We start from the raw sequence: 25,612 nt of genomic DNA, 5'->3' as shown, positions 1-25,612 counted from the left end.
AAGCACCAGAGATTGAAAGTGTCTCCCTGTCACCTCAACCCCCGCACCCCTACCCCCGCTTCCGCCACTCCTGCAGGAGGAGGCAGCAAAACAAGTGTCTCGGGTGCTCTGGCTTGACGTCCCCCAAAACTTCTGAGGAAATGGGCGCCATCAGAGCAGAGTTCAGAGGCAGATTAAGAGCCCATTAGGCCGCAAAGGCTGTGCCCTAGTAACTAGGGTTAAAGCAGTGATGGGGGGGAGTGGTTTATTGTGGAATAGACGCCGAAGCACAGCACTCTGGGAGTCTGAGGCAGGAGGATTGTAAATTCAAGCCCAGCTTGGGCAACTTAGCAAGTTGTTGAGACGCTGACTCAAAATAAAAATTTTTAAAAGATCTGAGGATATGCAACAGCCTTGAGTTCAAACCCGACTACCAAAAAAGAAAAAAGAAAGAAAAGAAAAAAACAATGTTTGACAGCCACCACCTCTGTCTGGTGGGAAACACCCTCCCCAGACGCGCTCCCCAACCCTGGGCTTCCCAGCCTCCACAGAACCACAGAGCTGTGACCCAGTAACCCCTGTCGCTCACAGTTTACCCAGTCCATGAAGAGCGGCAGGACATGGCATTAAAACAGAGGAGTTCAATAAGAAAGATAGCTACTGACTTCAACGACTCAATCTACTGTTATCAGGAGGAGAAAAAAGGAACTGTCAATCACAGTCTGTTTCCTGTTGTTTTTATATGTAAAATATCAGTAAATGTTACATTTTTACCTTATCAATAGAGAACTTTTATAATCTAAAGTATAAATGCTTTGGATGGATTGGGGATGTAGCTCAGTGGTGCAGTGCCTGCCTGGCAAGTACAAGGCCCTGAGTTTGATTCCCGTACCAAAAAAAAAAAAGCTTTGGATAAGAACTGCAAAATCTTTAATAACATATCATGTCCTTTAACCATATTATCTCTTGGCTCAATTGGGCTTAATCTTTTTAATGGGTTACAAAATTCATGGAAAATTCTTTCATAAAAATAGGAAGAGAAAAAGATCTAGCATAAAATGGGTAACTAACAATGGCGTATTAAGCAAGGTAAATGAGGGAGCAGATAAAGCTCTAAGCCTGCATCCCTGCATAGGCCTACGGCTCACTGGGAGATACCGATCATAGCCTCCCCAGTGGGACCCAGAAATGACTGTCTCCGTCAGAAATAAGCTTCCCTGGGAGCCATGGAGGGAAACAGGCCTGAGGGTCCCCAAGGTTTGGGTTCACATTCTAGTTTTCCAAATTATTATGTGGTTCTGGTCAAGTAGCTTAATCCTACTTGAGCCTCCATTTCTCCAATTATATGTAAGATAGTAAATTCACCTTTTGGAATTATCTCCAATACCTAGCAAGACCGTCAACATACTCACTCTGCCTGCTGTCACTTGTTGTTGGCCATTGTTCGTAACTCCTGGACTTGGGTGTGAATTAAATGAGAAAGGCCAAGGAGGTACTGCAGAAACAACGGATCATATAAGAAGTAGGTAGCGACAAATATAAAGGCATAGAATGGAAACCCTGCTGCCCACCAGCTCCCTGCAGGGCTCTAACTGCCGGTCCATGAAGGGAGGCCCCTGCACTGAAACTCCCAAGGTGGTCACTAACAAGCAAAGCACTAAGAATGAGCCAATAAGGGCCGCAGCCGCCTGTCCTCCTCCCTCCTGTGCTGGTGCACAACAGAGAAAGACCCTGTAATCTGGCCACGCCGCATCCTCCCGTGTGCCCCAGAGAGTACACAGCTCCATGGAAACCAGCGTGGACACAGAACTCTAAGGGGGCCACAGGAGGAGCAGCCATGTGGAGCTTCTGTCTGCACAGCTTGCATTGTATGACTCCCTCAAAGTGAGGTCCAAACAACAACAGATGGGTCTTGTAGCCTTGCTTCCCCTCCTCCATCCAGAATAAACTCCTCCACTTTAATTAGAAATGTGTTTATTCAATAGGGTGAGCTGATATGTTATATTTTGTTGTCCCAAAGCGTGACCATTGAGTAAATAATTAGAGAAAGAAGAACTGTCTTCAGGAGGAAGCAGAGCAGTGCTCTTTTAAAACCCTACCAAGCTACATAGGCAGTGGCAGGCATGCTGTAGGGAAGAAGGTGCCCCCATTTGCCAAGATGAACGCATGCTATTAGGGTGAGAGCGCATGTCATACGTTGACAGTTAGGCATTGATCTTTACCCGCTGGCTTGCTGGGCTTCCCAGGCAAACTATCTGACAAACGCTTCCGGTCTGTCGTTTTTTTTCCTGACAAAACTGGCAGGGAGTGGAAGAGAAGCCAGGTTGGCAGGATTTGTGTCCGGTATATGATGTGGGGACTGAGCGCTGCTTAGGGAAGATCTTCTTCACATGGACCTGTCTCTCCTCACACGCTCATGGAGCTGATGTGAGAATGCACAGGAAGACGGTTGATAACCACACAAAAAGCGTTGGATTTCCACAAGGACAGGCCCTTGCAGCTCCCTGAGCTGATGCTATAGAAACATAATGTACCACGGAGCATAAATAGAACCCACGGCTGCTAAGAATTTACTTTTGTCTCTCTTGAGCAGCAAAAGATACAGCCGCAGAAGAAAAATGCGCGTAGAGCAACTTAAGACACCTCTGAAATGTTTGCTCGGGCTATTTTTACTTATTCTCATTCCAGTGAAACAAAAGTTTCTAAAAATGGATTTGGATAGGCCAAATTTTAATGCAGCCATTTGACAAGGTCCTTGAGAGTGGCAGCCATGTGTTGTCCTTCTTTCTATCAACCCCTGAGCAGACTACAAGGGTAGGAGACAGGTTTGGAGGGAGGGCGAAGGAAGCAGGCGCTGGCCGGCCAGCTGAGAAACACAAGGCGGCCAGGGACAGGAGGGGACAAACCGCTCACAATGGAAAACCTCCTCTGCGATTTCTGTGTATACAGCTTGCCTCGGTATTTGGGAGAGACTAGGGAGGCTGAACTGTCTCTAAAGTCAGAGAGGAGAAGACGGGCGTTGCCTTACACAGGTGTTAAACAGATCTTCCGCAGTACAGGCCAGACTCTCTTGCTACCTGCGGTTCACACCCTCACTCACAGTTTAACATGCTCTGTGCCAGGCCCTGTCCTGAGCGCTCCGAATGGCTTGTCCCATTTAAATCTCAGAACAAGCCTTGGGACGAGCGTGGTGCCCACCACCCACTTTACAGAGAAGTGGACAGAAGCGCAAAGAGCGCAATCAGTTTGCCCACTGCCGGGGAGCAAGCACACGGGAGAACCCGGGAGCTCAAATCTGCATGCTCCAGCTCCCACCTGCTGCGCCCAAGCTGACTTCTCCAGGCGAGAGGGGCGTTCTCCTTCTCCTCTCACCCCTCCTCCCGGCCCACCTCCCCGCGTGACACCCGGCTAACCTCCACGCCTGCTCTGACTGCTTTCCCACCTAGGCGCCCATCTCTCCTCGCGAGCCCTCACCTGATATAATATAATATTTTGAGTGAAGGCTTTCCGTGATCAAAGCCAAACTAACAATCATTAGGCAGCTAGTTGTGTGCAAAGCCAGGACACAAACAGAGGGATAAGAAGAACATTGCTATGGTCCAGATGGGATCACTGAAGGAACTGCTCTTGCCCATGACAGGAGATGGGAGAGAGGTGGAGGTCTGCAGCCTCACTAATGAAAACCCTCTCAAGATTCAGTCACTAGTGGGAGATGCAAATGAGGAAGGATACAGATGAGTCTAAGACCCTGAGCTCTAAATGGTGACATGACGAGCAGCTCACTTGAAGGGACATTGTCAATTCTGCCTGTGAAGCTCTGCCCTGGAGAGCTGTGAGCTATGATGGAGCCCACGCTGGCTATGCACAGAGGAGTGGAGATAAAGCAGCAGATAACACAAGCCCCCAGGGTGCTGAGAAAGTTCTCAGAGTGGATGTAAAGTCACACCTACAGAGGCAGAGCCTAGGTCAGCAGGGATCACGGTAAGTGATCATCTGTCAGCTCCAGTCCCCTACCCTGCCTCAGTTACGGCCCTGTACCACTGTCTATGAAAGTCAAAGACACTGCTGATGCCACAATGCTGGACACCTGATCAACTTTGTGTAAAGACATTTTCAGGTGATGCTCTGTAGCTCTTAGTCTATTCCCTAGAATAAGTAGCTAGTTAGCTATTCATGATTTATCAGAAGAAATGGTCCAGTTTGTTCCTCCAAATGCCCTCATTTCAGCTGATGTATTTGTTAGCACCATAAAGATAAAGCAAGAAAAAGGTTGTGAAATTGTCTGAGATCAATGATCTGCGTGAACCCCAGGATCATTTCTCCATTAAGTTTACTTCTTAGTGAACTTTATAATAGCCCTTCCCAGCTGGAGTTCTTGATATTTCTAACCCATATCAAATATTCTGTTAGCAAGTGCATGTTTATAGGAAAATATTTTCTGTACAGATGGCTTTCTGAAATATGCTTGAAGTTATAGTAATGTAGCCATGCTACAATACAATTTTAAAGCCATGCTTTAAAAAGCCATGCTTTTTAAATATATTTAAAACCAAACCAACATTTTTTTTCCAATCTATAAATTGCTCTATCCTGGCCCTCCTACCATGAATGGATAGCCAAAGATGGGGTGGGAAAGGAGAGACATATTCTGAGATGTGTGTAGGAAGAGTTGGCCATTGTTAGACATCATGAATCAGGACTTCCTAAAGAACAAGATAGGCTGACTATCTGCCAGGTTCGCTGAGCCACAGAAGATGCGGCCAGAAATTCAAGGTCTTGGGACCGCTTTCCAGATGATCTTTCCCTCCAACCCCACCCAACTGTGCTTCAGGAGAGGAAATGAAAAGTTTACTCTACACCCACCTCCCGTCCATGGTTTCCGGTCTCGTATTTTCCCGAATTTTGTTCCTACTTTCTATAATGACTGGACCTCAGAATAAAATCTTTAAGTACTTGCTAAGGGCGGGTACCTTAGTTCAGCATCCAGGCACTCCCTTCAATTTACTATTTTCTTTTGGTCTTTTGGCTAGAACTTGGCCTTCTTTATAGGTTAACAGAATCATCAAATGATACAAATACATTTGGGAAGCAGTTTAGCAATATCTAATAATAATGCCATTACCTACAACACAATAGGTTTCACCCCCAAGCATACACCCAACCGAAATTCCCAATACACACGCACACAGAGATGTGAGTAAGAATGCTTTTGACTCTATTTTCATAGGAAAAACACTGGAAACAACTAAAGTCTTCGACGTGCATAGACAGTGGTACAGGGCCCTCTCCATATTTTAATAGGAAAAACATTGGAAATATCTAAAATATTCCACAATACATTTGAAAATAAGCTTGGAATAGATAAATGAATCTGACATGTTCATACAGTAGCACATAAAAACATAAAAATTAACTATATTTATGTTGTGTGCATAGTTAGGTCTCAAAAACATGATCAGAAAGGTAGTGAAAATATATTAATTACAAAGTAGATCCCTATTTATAACTTTTTTAAATATACAAAATAATATCATATATTATTTTCATTTTCTACATGATTATACAGAAGAAAGCAATAAGGGATATGGCATATATTAAAGACAATGTCAATTAATCACAAAATGACTAATTATATACATACTTAAGGATGATGTAGGAAGGGTAAGAAACTAGACTGCTGGAGGACAGGGTATTCAACTCTTCCTCTATTTTTATTTCCTTTAAAATAGAATGTAGAAAACTATATATTTTTGCTTGTGTGTCTGTGAACACTTTAAATATTTTATAAGCTAATTTAATTGCAAAATTAAGTTTTTATTGTCTTGATTGATACCATTTGTCTTATATATATTAGAAACCCAACTTGCCACACAGAATATGAATTTAAACAAGATGAGGGTAACTGTAAAGCAATCTATCTTTACACAATCCTTTACCCACTTCCAGTTGTGATCCAAAAACTAAAATAAAATGTAAAAAGAAACCTTACTTTTGCAGATTAACTTAAACTACTCTTGGACTGCTCTGCCTTTTAGACAATTTTCTGAAACTCTTGGCCTGGCATGGTGGTGCACACCTGTAATCCCAGCACACAGGGGGCTGAGACAGGGGGATCATTGTGAGTTTGAGTCCAGCCTGGGCTACAAAGTGTGGTCAAAGCCAGCCTGAACTTCATAGAGAGACCCTGTCTCAAAAAGATGCACTCCCAAAAAAGAAAATGAAACTCTTATTAGCTGTACCTAGAATTAATGTCCATACTGTTCTTTGATTCCTGTGTCATAGATAGGTAAGAGAGAGGTGGGAAGAGAGAGGGGATACATAGATAGATAGATAGATAGATAGATAGATAGATAGATAGATAGAGAATTATGTGATGTGATATATAGATACATGATAGATATGAATAAACAGATTACAGATTAAACAGATGATAGGTAAATAGATGACAGGCAGACAGATACAGATGATAGAGGACAGAGATGGATGAATAGATAGATGATGGAAGATAGATAGAAAAAGAATTATGTTTTATAAAATTCTCTCTAATGTGTAACTTTCTCTTCTATCAATTTTCAAGATTTTGGAATTTGGGGGAAAGCTTTGGATTTGGAAGATATCAGAGAAAAAGGAGAGGGCTAGGAATGTTCCTTTGACTTCCTGTCAATTGAAGAGTTCTCTCTACGCTCACCTTCATCACTACTTCCTATGAGTGACACCCTTCTGATGCTACCATAGAATACTGCTATAGATTGGAGAGGAAGCCAAAGGACTCTTGAGGTTCTCTCTTCACACCCAGAGAATGAGTCTGTACAAGCCAACAGTCCCAGAGTCGGCGAGTGTCTGACTAAAACAGCTGCCATCGCAGAGATTGGAATCACGATACAGAATTCAGATGGAATCTTAAGGTGCATACATTGGCATTGCCTTTAAAAGCTTGTTATGGTTTGGTTCAGATCTAAAATACACCTCAAAAATCTCTTGTTCAGAGATAGGGGCTGGCCAGAAGGAGAAGTCACTGGGGATGTTACCTACAGTGGTGTATTCTCACCTCAGACTCCTCCCTTTGCTCTCTGCTTCCTGATTGCTATGTGGTGAGCAGTTTTCCTTTGCCATGCCCTTTCATCATGGCACTTCTTACTTGGAGCTCTCTAACCATAGACAGAACCCACTAACACTGCGAGTCAAAATACAGACTCTCTTCTCTTAAATTGCAGGTGTCCGGTATTTTGTCCCAGCAATGAAAACGCTGAGTAGTACAGAAAATTGGTACCAGGAGTGAAGCTGTTGTTACAATTGTACCTGATCGTGTGGTTCAGAATCTCTGAAACCATTTTGCAGGAGGAATTTAGACAGGTTTAGAGAGGCAAATTAGAGAAGCCCTATAATGATGCAAGCAAAGCCTGATGGGTAATTCTGGTTAGTGTTCAGAAGACCAAAGTGCTGATAGGAATGTAGATAGTAAAGGCCATGCTCAGGTTTCAGTCGGGAATAGGGACCCTATTGGCAATTGGACTAGAGGCCATGTGTGTTACACTGTAGCAGAAATTTTATATACATTTTTCCCATGTGTGAAACTTTATAGGAGACTTAGATAAAGGGCAGCAGACTAACCTGGCAGAGGAACTTTCAAGGCAGCCCAAAGTTCAGACTGGCATGGATACTGTTAACTGCTTTTAGCCAGATCTGCAATGAGAATCAGGAGCAAATGGCAAAGCTGAATGATTTTAAAAGTTTGCAGTTTTCCCAAAAGGAAATATCTTCAAGCCTGGGGCAAAAGACAGCATGGCTTCTGAAGTCCACCTAGCATTAGAAAGAAGCTAAATACTTTGTACAAGGACAAGAAGAAAGATGCCTTGAGGACATTTCAAAAATCATCAGGACCCAACTCATCATAGGGTTAGGGGTACAAAACTGTAAATATTTTATGTGAAAAGAAAATACCTAGGATACCTGTGCTTTCAGGGCTGTCTAAGGAGGTGTATCCCCGAGTTCAGCCATCAAAGCACTCAGATGCCACTATAGCCATAGTCCTAGAGAACCTAGATAATGCTCAGGTTGGCAGCTAACTAGAGCATCCACATGGGGCTGGCTTTTCAGGAATGCAGAATGCAAGAGTTTTGAGGAAACTTAGGCTTCCACCCTGATTTCAGAAGAAGGCCTGGGAGGCCAGGCAAAGATGTGAGCCAGGTCACAGACCTTGGTAGCAGCCCATGAGAGTGCAATGTATGGAGGTATGACAGTGAAGCTACAGGTGCAGAAGAGAACCTAGGAAGTTGGAGATGCCAGGAGCATGGAACACCTGCTGAAGAAAGTCACAGGCAGCAGAGCCAGCCAAAGAGAGAGGCATTATGGGCTACAACCAGCTAAGCCATACAGGCAGGACTGCACAAGCCTTTTAGACCCCACATCTCACTGAAACCTACCCTGGGTGCTGCACGTGCAATTACAGTATTTAATGTTTGCCTTGCAGGGTTTTGGTTTTGCTGTGGTCTCAGTTCTGTGTATCCCCCATTCCTCTGTTTCAGAGTTGGAATGTTTAACTTGTGCCATTATATGTTGTAAGTGCTAAACTTTCTTCTTAAGTTTTACAAGGGTTCACATCTATGAGTTTGCCTTGAGTCTCAGAGGAGACTTTGGACTTGAACTTTTCAGTAATACTGGAACTGTTAAAACTTTGGTAACTCTTAGACATGGACTAAATGCATTTTCTACAGCTTGGTTCTAACATGTCTCCCAGAAGTCTCATGTTCAGAGGCAGGACTCGGTCAGAATGGGTAGGTCACTGGGGATGTTACTTGGAAGGGTATACTTTTGTCCCAGCTCCTCCCTTCTCTCCTTGCTTGCTGGCTTCCATTTCTGATGAACAACTTTCTTCTGCCAGGCCCTTCTACCACACCATTTTTGCCTTGGAGCCAGACAACCATGAGCTGAACCACTGAAATGTGAGCCAACATGAACCTCTCCTCTTTAAGCTGGGGGTTCAGGTATTTTGTCCCAGTGACAAGAAAGTGGCTGATACAAATGTAATTCTTTCAGAAGCTACTGAACCTCTTGAAGAAGGCTCATTTGTGGATAGGCACACACTGGACACTACTACTCTCAGGAGCTGGCCTTTTAATAAGACAGAAACTCACTGAGTGTCTACCAGACCCAGGATAACTCGGTGCCACCCTTTCTCCAGCATCCTGGGATTGCTCCTTTCTCCTTTCTGCTCCTTCTGCATTTGTTTTTTCACTGACACAAAATACTTGTACATATTTATGAGGTGCAGTGTGAGGTTTTAACCAATGTTTATATTGGGTACCGATCAACTCAGGGTAATTAGCATATCTATCACCTTAAAATTTTCTCCAACTTACAAACAAGTTCCATTCCAGGAGAACATCCCTAAGTAGTAAGTCCAACAAAGTCTTACATATCCTTGACAAAAATATATAATGTAACACATCCTGGGCTCTGATTTAGCACTGCACTACTGCACTTTCACACTGTACTGTAAGCACACGGCAGTGATAATGTCTCGCTGACGCATGAGCTACTTCCACAATTTGTTCACATCCAGAAATGCTTGTAATGTGAGGTCTGCTCGTACCTGTGAAAGTTCATAACTTGAATGTTCGCAAGTCAGGGACTTACTATACATTAAAAATCCTCACTTATAGACGTTCTGAAATACACACTACATTGCTGCTAGTTACATTCACCCTGCTGTGACAGAGCACACCAGAAATCATTCCTCTTATCACGGTTCAACACTGCATTTGCTGACTGACCTCTTCCCTCGCCATACTCTTCAAGCCATGATAACCATTCTACTCTGAGCTTCCAGGAGAAGAACATGTTCAGATTCCACATGTGAGTGCAGTCATGTGGTGTTATCTTTCTGTGCACATCTGATTTCAGATAACATACTCCTCAAGCTCTCAAATCTACCCATGTTGTCACAAAAGGATTTCCTTTTTAACAGCCAGATAACATCTCATGTGCATACACATACCATAGTTCTTTACCCATTCATCCTCTGGTGGACACTAGGTTGATCACTCTGTCTTTGATTCCACCCAGTCCAGCAACCACGTTCTACTCTCTTCCACCCAAGTCTCCAAACCACTATTGCTCTCTAGATTGCTCCCCCCACGGTTAGGTCTTTTGTCTCAATTATCTTGTCCAGAGGAAACTTGCATCATGACAGTCTCCTTTAGCACCCTGTTTTTCTCTTCCCCATAGTCTGTGCAGCTTTTGTGATATGTTCCATGTCCACCTTTCTCATATGTTACTGCTGCTTTATTCAGCCTTCTAACACCAACGCTCAATGTGCTGAGCACCTAGATGTTTAATTTATATCTGTTAGATGACATCATTTATGGTTCCCAAGGCTGGGTGTGTCCAAAGTGTACAACAGTGGTACAACTTGACAGTGGACATGGGAAGGGAGCTCATTCAGCTAACAGATCTAGAAAGGGGCTCTGAAGAGTTGGTGATTGGAAGGAGTTAAAACACCTCTGAAGATGACGTGCTTTGAGAGAGGAAGCACTTAAAATCTTCACTAAGAAGAAAAAATTAATTGCCTAATCTGTGTCTAGTGCACATGACCACAATCCAAGCTACTCCAGAAGCTGAGGCAAAAGGATTGAAAGTTCCAGGCCAGCCTAAGCAACTTACTGAGACCCTGTCTCAAAATAAAAATTGTAAAATGGCTGCAGATGCAGCTCAGTGGTAGAGAACTTGCAGAGCATGTGTAAGACTCGGTGTTCCATCCCCAATACTGCAAAATATAACGTGAACGTAAAAGAGCTTTGACGTGTCAGACACTATGACAGGACTCTGTCCTGGAGAAATAGGCCAGAGAAGAAGGTAACATCTTCTCCATAATGTCCTTTCCCTTCAACACAATGAGGGACTCAAAAATTGGTTACAAAGGGCCAGAGATAGAGCTCAGTGGCACAGTGCCTGCCAGGCAAGCACAAGGTTCTGAGTTTGATTCCCAATACAAAAAAAAAAAAAAAAAATGGTCACAGTCAGCAGACTGCAAGGGTAATGCTGCCAAATAAAGAATGGATGGGGTCGCTATCCAGGAACCATTTTCCCTGCTGCCTCCTGCCATCACTCACTGAAATCAGGACAGAAGGCCTGGATTTGAAGCAAGGCTTTGAAAAGTAATGTGACAATAAAAAGTTTCTTTCAAATTATCCTGTTTTCTCACACAATTCAACATATTTTTAAGTGGAAACAGCCCTAACAACCCAACCTACGCATCTAAGACATCCTGGGACCTGCATTTTCACAGTTAACAGATGATCACCCTGAAGACTTTCCCATGGACACTGCAGGAAGCATCACAACAGAGTGACAGGGCAGCTGCTCAGGCCACTTGAATCCCATCTTTTGTCACCATCATTAATCGATAACCGGTCCTGAGTGAATTCTGATGCTGAGAAAGGCAGTGACCCTGCTCAGAGATTTTGCATGGGTTTCTAAACCCTGTCCATCAGTTCCCATTTTGGTTAAAATCAACACTATTAATCAACCACTAATCAACCAATACTATTAATCAACCAATTAGTTGCATTGGGGTGAGGCAGGGCTTTACCTGCAAGCCCACATAGCCACGTACCACATGAGCGGATGCCACAGTTCCGAGAGACAGCACTCGGAGAAATGTCTATCATGGGAGTCCAGAATGCACTGCTGTTTCTTTCAAACTCCAATGAGACACAACCTGGAAGGATGATCGACAAGCTTCCCCCAAAGAATCAGGAGGTCTGAAAAGCTCCATGATCCAGGCTGCAGCCTTGGCACCAGCAAAAACTGACTACATAGTAATAGAAGCTACACATAAATTCTTTCCCTAAATGTCACAACAGTTGAGTCCTTTGCTTAAATCTTTACTTAATTTGTATGTATTCTACTGTTATTTATTGCTATGATTCAGGTAAAATTTGAGTGTCTCCCCATAGGAACTAAGATCCCTATGTGAAGGCTTGGTCCCTGGGGTGGTGCTACCATGAAGTGCTGTGGGCCTCTAGGAGGGAGGGCTTTGTGGGAGCTAGCTAGCAATCATCTACTTATGAAATGGGGCTCTTTTCTATGCACTTGTCATCTAATCACATCAGCTGATTTTTTTTTTTTTTTACTTTTGGCTACTGGAGATTGAACCCAGGGCTCCAAACATAGGAGGCAAGTGCTCTACACGGAACTACATTCCCAGCTCTGAGCTGATTCTTTTAACTACATCTGTCTCTCTGTATATTCATACATACCTACATATAAACATACATACATCTTCCTACATCCCTATCTATTATTCCATTTTTCTGGCAAACCCTGACTAATGCCTCACATTTCAGATGTCTGTACATGCAGCCACGCTTGCTTTGGTGCTGTAGCAGGCAAGTGATCGTCGTTATTTGGGTATATGGATTGTTGTAGAATACTTCTCAAATCTCTCAATCACTAGTGTATTCCCCGCCCACAGGGACTGAATAGCTGCTCCTGCTGGCTGCTGCCATGTCTAGCATTGCCAAAGTCAAATGCTGGGGCTGGGGATTCCGCTCAGTGGCACAGTGCCTGCCTGGCAAGCGCAAGGTCATGAGTTCGATTCCCAGTACTGGAAAAAAAAAAACAAAGTCAGCTGCTAACTAGCCCTTCATCCCCCATTGCCTATTTCACTTACAGTCAAACAGGTGACCTTCAGACCAAGCAGCTATATCATGCCTTTATATTTTCCTAGATAATGTTTTGACCTCTAATTATCAGTCCCTTTAATTTTTATCCTAGGCATCAAACCAGCATCACTTGGAAAGCTGGTTTATGTGACGGAAGTCCAGACTGAATGGCACCATTGCCTGGAAAATGGGTGGGTGGCACACATAACTGCGAAGACATGCAAATGCATTCACTCCTTTAAAAAAGAGGGGAGGAGAAATTTCATTCAGTTTAGACAAATTTAAATAGAAGTGACTGAAATATATATATTTTCCTAAAAAGAATTGCTGCATAACAGCAAAAATGCTTTTATTATCCCAAATTAGCTGCAAAAAATTCCTCCAGAGACTTGACAGGAGGTAAAAAAGAGATTTCTCACAGCATCGCAGAAAAGAAAACTCCAGGATAAGAATATTCATACAATTTTGTTTCATAACACATTTACACAGCCTTTTAATACCCAGGAATTACAGCAAAGGATAAGAAGGAAAATTGCTGCCGAAAGAGAGGATGAAAGAATAGAGACAATTCACATAAACATTTTTAAACGTTAAAAAAAATCCTACTTAAGTCTCTCATGAAGCCTAGACAATCAAAAGCCTCCATCAGGTAAGAGTAAGAGGATGAAATTCACTTTTAGGCACACTATACACTACGTGGCTCATCTTTGCTTTAGACTTTATCTTCATTCTGGGCTTCTTGGTCAACACACTTTAAATAACCTAAAGTGCATGTGTGAGGCAAGGCAATGTATAGCTTCTGAGTGTGGAATTAAAATGAACAACAAATGGTCCCACCTACAGATATCTTAGAAACTAAAAAACATTCTCTTTTTTTTCTTTCTTTCTTTCTTTTTTCCCCCCTGGGTAGTTACGTACCTTTCATGTCATCTTCTATTTGCCCAGAAAACTGAGTTAAAAAGACACAGCAGGCATAAACTATGTCTGCACAACAGGACCCCTATTTATCCTACATCATCCCAAAGATCAATCCCACACTTGGAATGTTCAGTCCAGACTTGATATGAGCCCATGTGATTCACCGAAAGATCACAGGGTTAAAGCCGGACACCCTCATGCATACCTGTAATCCCATCTACTTGGAAAACTGAGGCGAGAAGATTAGAAGTTCAAGGCCAGTCTGTTTGGGCACTACTGAGACCCCACTGCAGAAAAAATAATCAGTGTCAAACATGTAGGAGATACTCTATCAGGCTGTGGACTACTACTCCATGGAAATTAAATACGGCACAGAGGAAGGCTACATCATCTACTGACCTCAGGGAGCTTACTTTCCAGTGGAGGAATCAGAGGCACTCAGGATCAACAGTGATCAGCAAAGAGATAAGCAAAGTGGAGGAGGAACTCAGAACAGTTAACCCCATGTTGGGAACTAGGGGAAGTTCCTCTGACAATCAGGTACGGCCAGCTAGCATTGACCAAGGTTCTCCTATGTAACCTGGTTGGCTGGTATCTGTGGTAGGACTTAAAAGAGGAAGTGGATTTCAGTAAGTAAAAGAGGCTGTCCAGGCAAAAGAACAAATCAATCTGCAGGCAGGGACAGAGAATGAGGCAGATGAGATGGTGTGAAAAGACTGGGCTCTCATGCCTCATCCTATGGAGCCTTGTGCTATGGCTCCTTTGCCTCAGTTTCCTTATTTGTGAACTGCAGAAGTAACACCTACATCACTGTTGAGTTGATAAAGTGTTCACAGACTGCCTCAAACTTAGCACTCTACAGTTTTTGTTGTGGTGGTTGTTTTTCAGTACTGAGGACTGAACGTGGGGCTTTTGCACTGAGCTACATCCCCAGTCCTTCTTTATATTTTATTTTGAGACAGGGTCTTACTAAGTGGCCCAGACTGGGCTGTAATCTGCAATCCTCCTGCCTCAGCCGCCCAGAGTTCTGGGATAGAGGCATAGGCCCCCCACATGCAACTCTATCTAACAAATATTTTTAACTATCCAAATTAAATTCCTCTAATTTCATTTCATTTGATGGACCTATTTATTCCCCATATTTATATACAGCACCCATGGACATTTTGGAGGTTCACACATTTCCAAATTTCACAGCTGTTTCCCTCACAACCCCTCCATGAGGCTACAGTATGAACGTCCCAATACCTACAGTAAACACTCAAGAATCTGTGCTAAATATCTCCATAGTCTCCTGCACAAACAGAAGAACCAGAGAGAGAGAGAGCTGACACAGTGGGGCCACTTTGCTTTCCACGTAAGTAAAATTCTGTACATGAAAATTACTGAAATGCCACAAGCAAAAACGTATGTGAGGTGGTAAGAAAGTCTTACTGAGATGCCTCCCAGGCCAGGGTCCAAACATATACTGAGAAAGTCCGTCCCCTGAGAAAAGATGGTGCTATGATTAACCGCCAATGTGACTACTGCCCTAACAAAAGAAGAAGTGCTACAAGCCTGTGCTGGCAGTTCAACTAATCCACTCATACTGCACTTTACTTCCGCAGCACTTGCCCCAAACCCTGAATGAAATGTGCACTCTTACTATAAACTATTTCCAAGATTGACTAAAGCTAGATCTCAATTAGCTTACAAATACGTGTTAATTCTGTTTTTAAAAAGAGAGACCTGATGACTCGAAAAATACTACTAGCCCAAATCCTTTTTTAAAATATTTTTTAAATACTGGATGCTTTAACAACAAAAAACATTCCTCATCCATTGCATAGGTGAATCCAAACTGACCTCCCTCCAGGAAACTGCCTGAAGCAGTCCGCAAGGCGCTTCCTCCTTCGTGCGCGCAGGGGCAGCACACTTCCGGTCTCCTTTTCCCCCCCGGAAGTGCGCGCTGCTTTGTCCACGGCCTAAATGAGCGTACCCTACATTACTTGAATGCCGTGCTGTAGGTGAAGGTCTTCTCCAGAAATATTCGCATGGCCTCCGCCTCCTTCCAGTCGTCTCTTAATTGCCAGTCAAGAAATGAAGGGATTATAAACCTGCTCTGGTGCAGAAAAGGAAAGGGAAGAGCAACTTCTCAGAGTCGCAGGATGAGGAGCTGTAAGGATGGAATTGATGGCGCAGGAGAAAGAGAGAGATGGCAGCGAGTTCCAGAGAGCATGCGCAAAGCAAGCAACCGTGGCAGCCTGCGCCTGCGCAAGGCAAAGGCGCCAGGAAACAGTGTTCCTGGTAGACTGCAGGGCGCACAACCTAGGGATGTCAAGACCTGAAAGGGTAGCGTTTACCAAACAGTACAGCCAAGCCAGGAAAGAAAGGGGAAAGGGTGGCTCTGGAGAAGAAAACGAGAACATAACTGGAAGTATAAACAAGAGTAAATTGCACACTTGAATATACAAATAGGAAAATACCGCCAGGGCAAAAGAAACCCAGACCCTCACTCTCAACCTGAGCACACAGAACTCCTCAGTAAAAATGCCCTATCGCTACTTCCCCTAGGGTAAATCCCACCAACTCACAAGCCCCATTCCATACACAGAGTTCATCATTAGGTTTCACCTTAAAACTAAAGAATCACCAACATACAAACCACCATCGTGAAAGAAAAGACCAGGATAAACAAGATAAAATGCTAAAGAGTATTCAGAAATAATTTGAATGCTCCAATTTATATACTCATTAGGGCGGTTAGTGCTTCCACAAAGCAAGGCCAGAATGCTATAAAGGGAGAAAAAAGTGGGAATTTTAGAAATTAAAAAGCATGATTAGTTAATAGAACAGAAAGACAAATTAGGAGACCCTCCTCAGGATGAGAATTAAAAGAAAAACAAAGTTTAAGTAAAAGATAGTAGGCATAGAGAATCAGTCCAAGAGGCCCCAGACTCAACTGATAGGGGTTCCAAGAAAACGGGAAAGCAGAGAAGAGCAATTTATCAAAAAATGCACTCAGGAGAATAGTCCGAAAGAGAAAAGATAGCAGTCTCCAGATTTAACGTGTTCCTACATGACTAAGGGCGGAAAGTGTTCACACCTGTGCATACCACTGTGAACTTTCAAAGACCAGACGAAGAGGTAACCCTAATGCCTCCATCGAGAAAAAGGCCCGGTGTAAAATAAAAAGCATCAAGGTGGCGTTTTTAGGTAACAGTGGATACCGGAGGCAGAATAACACCTGCAAAACCCTCACAGAGAAAATTACTTGCAACCTGGATTTCTAGTCACACCCATCAAATGTACGATTAAAGTACAGACATGTTCAGGAACGGGAAGACCTCAGTGTTTCTTCCCACTCATTGCATCAGGCAGTCATCAGAGGAAGTTGTAGGACCCAAAGAATAAACCGAAAACTAGAAAGACTCAGAATCAAGGAAGCAATGAGGCCAGACGAAGGAAGCAATAAGCGGGGCTGGGGATTTAGCTCAGCGGCACAGCGCCTGCCTGGCAAGTGCAAGGTCGTGAGTTTGATTCCCTGTACCAGAAAAGAAAAAAGAAGCAGCAAGGAAAAGTCCCAGGATTTTACAGTGAACAGCTGATGAGATCTATTGGGAAAAGTTGGTAAAATATGACAATGTGATAAAGACAAAAAGGTAAGACAAAAAGAAAAGCACTTTAACACTTCAGGAAAAACAAAAACGTAAAAGGAAGGACTTTTTCTAGTTCTGCAATATTACATATTCGCAGTATGTATTTACATAGTCACAATAATAAAACTATATATTTTGTTCACTTAGGTACTCAAGCAAGAGAATATATAAATGCAAAATTTATGGTTATAGAGCAATAAAACATGTTATTTATACTGATACTGTAAAAGGAAGAGATGAGAAAAGTGAAGGGAGAGAAGGGAAGAAAGCCTACTGAAGGGTAGGATGGGATAAAACAGGGCCAACATATATAACCGCACAGGCCCCTGTGCTCACTTCGAAGAGCCTATCCTTGGTTTAGTGGCTTTTGGTCACCATCTTGAAATTCATAATAATTTTGAACATTTTTATTTTCCCTTGGCCCTGGTCCTGGAGCTGAGTGCAAAGTTGACCTACTTTCAGTGATTAATGCAACAAGAAGTAAAGGTCTGCTTGTGAAAGTTAGAAAATAATCACCAGTGAAGGTATTCACAGTGTTGTCTGACCATACAAAGATAGAAGAAGAAACTCTGATAGCATGTGAAGACCACCTACACCTTCATCTCGCCCATCAGAATGCAGAGATAACAGTGCTAACACAATAGAGATGGATAATAACTAGAAAAGAACCAAGCAAAAGAGATCAAAGTAGTCCCTGAGGAGTGGGGTTAGGAAAGGGGAAGGATAAGCCAGGAACATTGCATCTTATCTGAGGTCTTAATACGCTTTGCTTTATTTTTTTAACCTTGTTTAAAAGGTTCATTTCATTTTCTAAAATTAACTTTTAAAGGTTAACAAAAAATCCTAATATAACAAGGCTATATTCTATAACACATTTTATAAAATAATTCTATAAAGCAACTGATTATATATATACAAACTTTCTAATTTACTACAAATGTTACATGATTGATGTTTTAAAATAGAAAGTGACAAGCACAGAACATGTATGACATAGTTTCTGCCCTCTAGACATTCACTCATTTTATAAATCATGTCATCTCTGCCAAGGTCAAGGCTAAATGGAGAGAGAAAAACTTACTAAAGCTGTGTAGCTTGCAGTGGTCATGTTTGCTTAAAAGAGCTATTTGTCCCAATTTTGTTTTTTACCATTACATTGTTTTCAAAAACTCCGCATTTGCAGACTCAAGTACAACTGCCCAGCACCTCGTCCTCATTTTGACCAAGCTGATAGACCAAGCTCTGAGCCTTTGAAGAGGGAGGGCTACATATTTACTAGACTTCTAAGTGAAAATAGGAGCAGTGGGAGTTTTGAGGAAGCCGGCAGGGAATCAGACACATGGACTTTTCCCATTGCCTGAGACAGACACGTGTGTAATTCACCTTCAGCAGGACTGAATGAATGATCTTCAGCAACTGGTTACAACTGCCAGTTTGCTTAGGCAGGCATATCTCACATGTGTGTAGAAGAGCAAGGCAAAAGACAGGATCTGGTGATGCTCTAACATCTCTTGCCATGAGCAAAACCTAGTGTGGGAACTGCAGCCATTCAGTCCTGGACACTCTTGCCTTACAGGAAAGAGTAACTGAGGAAACACACTTGTACTATGACATACAGTAATTATTGAATTGAACCAAGTTTTAAGAGCGCTGCAAGCTTCAACAAATCCTCCTCCCCAGGAAAAGTTAAAAAAAAGAACAAGGAAATTTTGGAATGAGAACCATAGGCCATTAACTGTATAAACCAAAACTTCTCGTTTTCCCGATGTTGGCCTTGTCTTTCTGCCAACATCATCAGTTCCCTGATGTGAAAGAACTATCATGACCAATTACATGGTAATCAACTTAACCCAGTTGATCTCCTGCTTAAATGATGACCTAGTGATAGGACACTGGGAAAGTCTACACGTGGTCTGTTCCTGCTGCAAGGGAAGAAGGAAGAAGTGAAAGTGCTGAAGTGAGTATTCTGCTCAACTCTGATGGCCTTCAAAGACTTGAAGCTCTACCACATTCCTCAGTGGAAGGGGCATTTTCTGAGGAGATAGTTTGAGGAAGAGCAAAGCCCAGGTGGAGAATGTCTGGTAGCCCCTGAAGAAACCAGTCTTGTCCACCTAAAGGATGGCGTTTCCTGGGGAGAGACAAAAGGCCTGTCTTCTCAAGCAGCACACGAGGAAGCGATAGCCACTAACATAAAGATGGACCACCTCAGGCAGACCGTGCAGCCTGACCACATATGCCCACAGCACAGGGAACAAGGGGACACCGGTGCGGTAGGAGAACAAGTCAGCGAGCCCTCACCTTCTCACCTGGAGCTCCAGGAAGGCACAGTTATTGCTGAGGTAGGAGGGAAGGGCCACCGAAGCAATAGCAATGGCAAGAACCAGCATACAGAAAGGTGTGTGCTGTGGTTTGGATGAAGGTCACTCTGGGGCCCGTGTGTAAAAGTTTGGTCCTCAGAGTGGTGGCACTGGGAGCTACTGTGGACCATTAAGAGGTGGGGTGCAGCGAAATGTCCTTAGATAATCAGGGCATACACTCAAAAGGGCCTGCAGGACCCTACTCTGTGTCTCTGTCTCCGCCTCCCTCTCCCCCTCCCTGCCTTCCCGTCTGCTCCCTCTGTCTCCTGGCTTGAGATGTGAGCACCTGCTTGTCCTGCTGTGATGAGCTGCCCTTCCCAGAGGCCTAAACCAATAATGATGGTTTTTCAGAACGATGAGCTACACAAACCTTGTTCTGCATAAGTATCCTGTCTGAGGTATTTCCTTGCAGCAATGGAAAGCTGACCAATAGAACATGGCAGGACAAAGGGATGGTGGGTGGCTGGCCATCAAAGTTGACAGTACATAGTGGTGGTTTCAGCTGGAAGACCCTAGAAGGAACATGTGAGGCATCAGACGATAGGGGCGGAGGAGCGAGGTAGGAGCTTGGCTTTCTCGGGGGCTTCCATGCCAAACTGTGGCAATATTAGTGCCTTCTCTCTCTTTTAACTTTTCGTGTTTAAATAATTACATAAGAATTACAAGAATAGTACAAAGAATTCTCATACATTCTTTATTCAGATTCACAATCTTAACGCTTTGCCACACTTGCTTTAACATTCCCTTCCTATATATAACATGTTTTATATTTTTATACATTTTATGTTATATTTTACATAATACACATCATTCTGAATGCTGTGAGAGCTGGTAATCTGCTTCTCCACCCCAAAAAGTCCTTACCATGTGTCTTCCAAAGATAATAACGTTCTCTTCCACTACCATAAACAATTAAAAGTTCAGAAAAATTAACTTCCATGCAACAGAATTATCTACTCTCCAGTCCATAGTTATATGTTTTATATATACCATAGTTATATATATACCCCAGTACTGTAGTATATATCGCCTATCTAGGATCACGTGCTGCATTTAGTTGTCATGTCTCATCAGTCTCCTTCAATCGGGAACAGTTCCTCATTCTTACTGGTCTTTTTGACCCTAACACTTTCTAAGGCCAGTTGCCTCTCCATTGGGCTTACACGGACTTTGTGCCTTTTGGGCAGAAACGCTGGGTAAGAGATGTGTTTGCTGTAGCACCACAGGGTCTGAGTGATGTTGGTGTTCCCTGTGACTGGTGATGTAAACTTTGATTGCTTGGTTAGTGTGGGCACCTGCTTGAGATGTGAGCATCTGCTTGTCCTGCTGTGATGAGCTGCCCTTCCCAGAGGCCTATACCAATAATGATGGTTTTTCAGAACAAAGAGCTATACAAACCTTGTTCTGCACACGTAGCCTGTCTGAGGTATTTCCTTGCAGCAATAGAAAGCTGACTAGTAGAACGTGGCATGTTCTGTTCTTGTGCAGAATGTTCTTTACCTGTGCAGTTAGTAAGGAATCTACAGGGAAGACTTTCAAACAGTGTGAAATTCTGCTCCTCTCCAAACTTGCACCTAGTGATTTTTCTGGCCTGAATGTGGCTTTATTCAGATGATTACAAAATGTTGATTTTCTAACTCTATCATTTTTTCTATATTTTTCAGCCATCTTAAGGAAACCCCTTCTCTTCTTTGTGTATTTATCACTGCTGTAGACTCAGAGATTTTTACCCAGTACAGCCCATTCCTGACCTCACTCCAATTGTCCCTCGGGGCCCTCGAGAGTTCCCTAAAGCTTGTCCCTGTGACCCTTGGAGGCGTCTCCACCATCCTGAGAGCACATCTTACATTCCGACGGAAGAAGAGGTCTCAGACTCATTTTATACTTTCTAAATCAGCCATTTTCCCAAACAGGGGTGATTTATGTTGGTGGAACATTGTGTTAGCTTTCTGGCAATAAATAAATAAGTAAATAAATAAATAAATAAATAAATAAATAAATAAACAAAACAAACCCTGAGAGAGTCAACCTGCAGAGAGGAAAGGCTAATTTCATTGTCTCACAATGTGGGAAGTTCTACTCAGGTTGGTCCCGCTGCCCCAGGCCTGTGACAGGGGCCAGATGGCAACAGCAAGGAATGCCAACTCTTGGCCAGAAAGCCGGAGAGCGAAGAGGGAGGACCTGGGTCCCAAGGTCCCCTTCAAGGGGGGCCCAGGCACCTAAAGACTCCACTAGGCCTGGGGTCTTACAGGTGCACCTTGGCACGGACCAAGCCTTTCAGGGACATCCTCGATCCGAACCTGTGAAGCCTCTTCCTGGGAAACATTTAAGGCCACTGTAGAGATCCTTTTAAAATTTTCCTTCAAAGCTTTGCTGCAAGTTTCTAACTGGTTGTGCACTGAGCCGGTCCAGGGAAAATGTGCTCCGTGTTGTCCTTATTTTTGTTTTCACATCAATCTTGATGGTTGTGGTTGAGGCTGTGGTGGTTGCTCTCATCTGAAATCCCAGATGTTGCTCGTAGCATAAATATTCAAGTCCAGCTGCAACTGGCCCCTTCTCTGGCCAGCCACTCAGCCTCCACATTTGTCAGGAAGTGAGGACTCACCCGCGCAGGCCCTTCCTGTCCTCCTGCCTCCTGCCAAGGACACTGTAATCAAACAGGGGCAGCTGCACCAGTCCTCCGGCCAGCATCCGTGTGACCACAAATCGCAGGCGGCTGTGGCGCTCAGGGGCTCAGACAGTGCTGCCTAGGTGCACCAGCTAAGGCTGCTGTCGGAGTCAGTGTTCCGCGTCCTCTAAAAACCTTCAAACTACTCACAGCCTCTTCTGGATCCTTTCAGCGTCAACCTTCAAACACAGCTGCACCGTGTGCAACAGTGCTCTCACGGGCTAGAGTGTGCCCGTAAACCCCAGTGTCCGGGGCCATGTTGCTTTAGCATAACGCAGTGAAGATAAATTGGAAAAAAGCAACAAGATAACTAGAGGCAGCACCAGCCTCCACGTTGAAAGTGGCAGGATGAGTCCACTATCTCAGAGCCTGGACTTTAGACCAAGGGATCTCTGCACTTGGTTAGCGCTTGGACTCTAAGCCTCCTTTAAAATGCAAAAATTCTAAGTAAAACAAGAATGTATTAATACACCATCACCTTGACCATGAATTAATGAGTTGACCAAATACATGTCACCTGAGGATCCCGCAGGCTGCAAGGCACAAGGTGAGCAGGCACAAGGTCCTGAGTTTGATTCCTGGTACCAAAATTATATATATATATATATATATATATCCATCCTTAAAAAGACTTTCTACCAATAGCTTAATAGTATTTTAATCACTGAAGGATGCAATTTTTTCATATTCTCATGATCCTGGCCTTGTAAAGATATACTAAGCATTTTAGAAATGGGGCAAATAACATGAATTGGCTTTAATCGTAATTGTACTAAACTGATAAAGTAACTACTAACTTTGTAGTGCAGGCATAACGATTCTATCCCGGGCAGGAAGTAAACCAAGTGAGCAATGATTCGTGGGCAGCCTGCTCTGTGAGACTTGAGGCACCCTTGACAACACTGGCTGCTTAATTTTTATTTTCATTGACGTAACTATACGTGTGTGGGGTTCAGGGTGATATTTCCATGCATGTGCAGCTGGTCACAATCAGAGCAGGGTACCTGGTGTGTCTTTTACCTCAGATACTCACCATTTCTTTGTGCTGGAACATTCAAAGTCCTCGGTGCTAGCTCCTTGGGAGCATGCAGGTAATTGTCCTCAGCCCCAGTCACCTAGCTGTGCTCTAGGGCATCAGAAGTCCTTCCTCACATCCAGCTTCCCCCGTGCCCTCGTGATCCCCTCTCCACACCCTCCCCACCTCTGCCCTACTCTCCGCTGCCCTGAAACCAACTTGTTAATATTGAACAACACTTTCATGCGACAGCCACTGCTAGCGGCCAGGTCACATGCCACCTCCTCCAGTGAGTGCAGCAAGAAAGGACTCTCGCCTTCAGACAGCCCCTTCCCAGGGCCACCCCGGCTGCACCTACCTTCCGCTCGGTGCCAGCGACGTCCGTGGGTCTCCTCTCCACTCGCTAGCGAAAGACCACCTCACGCCTTTCTTTTCACTCAGAGTCCAGACAGCATCTTGCCTCCTAGTGAATAAATATTTCAGTGATAAACCAATGAATTAATTTCTGAGGTAAATCTCCTGGAAAAATAGGCCACAAAAGCAGATGCTAATATCTCCATTAATCTCCTCAGTAACCTCGCGTCAGACGTCCTCACCCCCACACCACCAGCACCACGGTACACGCAGTTCCCTGTCCTGACCCACCGCCAGCACCAGGAAAGCCTGGGAAATGCGGATTAGGGCCCAGGGCCGCAGCTGGGTGATCCTTGTATAAACAGTCGTCCGTCCTGGCCTTAGACCTGACCGCACGGACGTGCCTGTGGGGTGCACAGTGGAGGGAGCAGAGGGGTCTGAGCCTGGAGGGCAGAGTCGTGTGTGGGAGGGAGGGCGAGGGTGGAGGAGAGTGTTCAGTGTGTTGCTGTGTCCTCACAATGGGATCTTGGGCTGAAGAAAGAGGGGGCCCAGGCAGGAAGGAAAAGGCCTGGGTGAAGGGCCTGTGACAGCGTGCACACCACGCATGCTAAGGAAACGCTGGCTGAGTGCATTTAGGTTATTAGTAAAATAGGAGCACAAGGAGAAAACATTCTCAAAGAATTCACATTTGCTATTTCAAAACTATAAGGAATGATTTTTCCCTTGTGAGGAAAACCAGCACTTAGTTAAACTGTGGTTATGTTCATATTGCAATTTAGAATTAATTTTAATTTCTCACAGCTGAGATAGGGGACAAAGGGACAATCAACACAATGTTTCCAGGATCTAGGGTTCCTGAGGGTCTTCATTCAATCCTGAATGGGAATAGCGTAATAAACTAGGGACTTGGGCAGGGGGGGGTCTCCCTTGGATTAAACCAGGCCCTCCCTGGTGAGGGGGGCTCTTCCTAAGTCAGGGAGGGTGAAGTGTGAGGCCTTCCAGCCTGCGGGATCCTCAGGTGATATGTATTTGGTCAACTCATTAATTCATGGTCAAGGTGATGATATATTAATACATTCTTGTTTTACGTAGAATTTCTGCATTTTAAAGGAGGCTTAGAGTCCAAGCCCTAACAAAGTGCAGAAATCCCTTGGTCTAAAGTCCAGGCTCTGACACAGACCTTGGAGGAGCTAGGCCCACTTCCTCCATCAGGGGCCAGGCTTTCCGGCAACTTCCAGGTCGCACTACAAGAGTGGATTTGCTCTCGCGCTGTCTTTGTGGAGTGTCTCACCGTCGTCGTCGTGCTCAGCACCCTGCGTAGCCGAGGCCTGGACAGAGTTCAACCCTCGGCCCACCCCCAGTCCCAGAGCTACTTCTGGCTCTGGAGGTGTGAGACATTTACAAAACTTCTGAGAAGGCAAAGGTGGGCCACTTTTAGTGTAACCTTAACGTTCTTACTCAGAGAGCAGCCGGCTCTTGCCTCAGGTCCATGTCCTGGCAGGAAGAGCCCCTTCAGGTCCATAAATCTGAATTCCCACTGAAAAGTTCTCGGATACACTAGCGTGGGGCCCTTGTGGATGTTCTGTCTCTGTGGGCGCGAGTATTCTCAAGGTATAGTCCAGAGCCGAATCGCTTCCAGGTCAGCCTGGTATGAACAACTGCTGGTTATTTTCTCCCAAGTCCTCGTGAGCGAAAGGGGGCGGGGGGTGGGCAGTTCTGTTTACCTGCATAGCCGGAGTTACTGCTTAACCAAGCCGTGCTCAGCATGTTTGATAAGAGACCAGAAAGTAAGAAACATATTTTTTTCCTTGGAAGTTAGCAATTAACTTATGAAAAGCATAAAGACGTGCTAGACTAATTCAGCAAGATTCTAGAAGGCGGCGGTCACCTGCTGCACCCCTCCTGTCAGCAGCCGGCAGCTTTTCACGGGAAAGATACCTTACTGCAGCAGTTCAGGATGGGCCGCAGATCCGTCTAAGGAAAAACAGTTTAGCTGTTGGAATGAATGATGTGTAAAA

The 25,612-nt window shown here is 44.1% G+C and overlaps 1 long non-coding RNA gene across 1 annotated transcript in view; it reads right to left on the bottom strand.

The window, feature by feature from the left end:
• The window catches only part of LOC106146830, a 69,298-nt gene extending 53,550 nt beyond the window's left edge, over positions 1–15,748 (bottom strand). Inside the window, exon 1 of the long non-coding RNA XR_001231431.1 lies at positions 15,408–15,748. This is a non-coding gene — a long non-coding RNA (uncharacterized LOC106146830). The remainder of the gene's footprint in view (positions 1–15,407) is intronic.
• Between the last annotated feature and the right edge of the window lie 9,864 nt (positions 15,749–25,612).

The sequence above is a fragment of the Chinchilla lanigera genome, unplaced genomic scaffold (assembly GCF_000276665.1).
Source record: "Chinchilla lanigera isolate Chin_1 unplaced genomic scaffold, ChiLan1.0 scaffold00096, whole genome shotgun sequence".
NCBI classification, from domain to species: domain Eukaryota; kingdom Metazoa; phylum Chordata; class Mammalia; order Rodentia; family Chinchillidae; genus Chinchilla; species Chinchilla lanigera.
The sequence above is the reverse complement of the archived record's forward strand: the minus strand, read 5'-3'. Positions and strand labels throughout refer to the sequence as shown.